Source organism: Condylura cristata, unplaced genomic scaffold (genome assembly GCF_000260355.1).
Source record: "Condylura cristata isolate star-nosed mole 26May11 unplaced genomic scaffold, ConCri1.0 scaffold00015, whole genome shotgun sequence".
NCBI classification, from domain to species: domain Eukaryota; kingdom Metazoa; phylum Chordata; class Mammalia; order Eulipotyphla; family Talpidae; genus Condylura; species Condylura cristata.
Window position 1 is genome coordinate 6,365,527 of NW_004567116.1, and position 2,026 is coordinate 6,367,552.

The window sequence follows — 2,026 nt, forward strand, 5'->3', positions numbered from 1 at the left end:
GTGCAGGCTCCCAGTTACACTGTGGGCTTTTCAGTAGTAGTATCTCCCAGCATGGTTGTGAGCTGCTGAAGGTGCAGGTGTGGCGTGAAGGTGCACCATTGTGGGCAGTGTGATGTGTGTTCACCACGCTAGTAGCCTCCTGCTGAAAGGGCCAGCTCGTCCCTTTCATACCTCGGCAAGCACGAGAACAAGCTGTTCATTCCCCTTTTTCTTTATACAATTCTGTGACTGTGCCCATTTCATACTTAACTGGGTCCATCTCAGATCTAATTTGTTTCTTGGATTTGCGTCTTTGTCTGCAGCTGAGAGTCATACTTTCCTTTTAGGAAGTCACTTGAATTTGATGCTCTGCCTCTAACACATCCGGTGGGTGAATCCTTTTCTCTCTACTTTGCAAATGCTGCTGACCATCCCAGCCCTCTCTCCTGTTTAAGACCTACTGGGACCCTGGGTCCAGGGTGTCTAGACCATTCAAATTTTTGTCTGTCTCTGGGATCTTAGGTTTGGGCCATTTCCTGACATTATGAATCTGTTTATCTGCTTCCTCCCTCCCCCCTCCGACTTACTCATCAGGGTTTTCTGACTTGTTCTCTGTGTGTGTGTGTGTGTTTATTTATTTTTTTTTGTAGAATTAAGACAGTTTTTCTGTTACTTGGGTCTAGCTAAGTATAGCTATAGCTGAAATTAGAAAAAGACATTAGGAGTTATTCTTGATTCCTCTTTTATTTACCTTGCCCTGAAGATGAGTGTATCTTCAGCAATCTCATTGATTCTATAGTTATCGCATATCCGCAGTCTTCCTCCTTATCTAACCCACAGACACTTTTCAACTGGACTAGAGCTTCACCCTCCCTGGTGCTCCACTATGTTCCTGCCTACTCTGTGATCTTTTTCCAGGCAGCATCCAGGATGGTCTTTGAAAATATAACCATATCCTTTAATCTTGCATAAAACTCTCTCCTGGGTGCCCAGGCCTTTATAATACATAGAAAGTCTGATCGGGCCCACAAGGACTTACGTGAGCTGGGTCTACTTTTTCAATCTCATTTACCTACCCTCTTCCTGCACTATTTCTTGGCAGCCCTTATTATAGCCTGGAATTATTTATTTTCCTTGCTTATTGTCTGCTTTACCTCCATTACCTCTTCCTTCCTATCCCCTTTATCAAAGCAACACTAAGGAGTGGGACTTAGTCTAGTCCATGCCTTAAGTCCAACACTGGAAACAGGCCCCTACCACGTGGCGGTAGGTCACGGATCTTTCTGAATGAGTGAACATAAAACCAAGAGGGAAGGATTGGAGGCTACAGAAAACAGTGGGAGGACAAGACTCAGATTCTCAGAAAGCAGAATCAGGGTAGAATAGAGACTCTCACGATGGCCATCATGGTCTTCCCTCTGGATCCCGGAATTGCTGTGGACCACTGACTCCTGACTGCTGTGTTTTGTGTTCCTCCTTTCTAAACTAGGGTTTCAATGTGTTGTTGCTCTGCCCCTGTGCCATCAGATATTGTGTGTGTGTCAAATGAGTGGGAGACTACTGCATCACTGGTGATCTTGACTTTTGAGCTACATGTGGTAACAGGGTAAGATTCTTGTGGGAGGAAGTTGGAAACAGGTATTCGGTAGAGAAGACTGTAGATCGTGTTAAAGACTAGATGGGTTTATCGAAACTTGTTTCCTTTGCCTCCTAGGTACAGACCTATTCTACTCCCTCACATTTAAATGGAGTCATAAGATTGAGTTCTGCCAATGAAATCAGGTTGGAATCAATATACCAACTTTCAGCTTTGCCGAACTCCCTCCCCAAATCTCCCTTGAAATGCACTTTAAAAATAATATTTTCTGAGCCCTCCCTGGTGGCACAGCGGGTTAAAGTGCAGCACTATGAAGGTAAAGCCACTTCAGCATGAGTTCGACTCCCAGCCAGGGAGGTGACCTACAAGGCGTGGCAGACCTCTCCTGACCTGCCAGCTGCTCCCCTCAGCAGTGTACTTCGTCAGTCTGCCTGTTCTGCTCCCCACTCT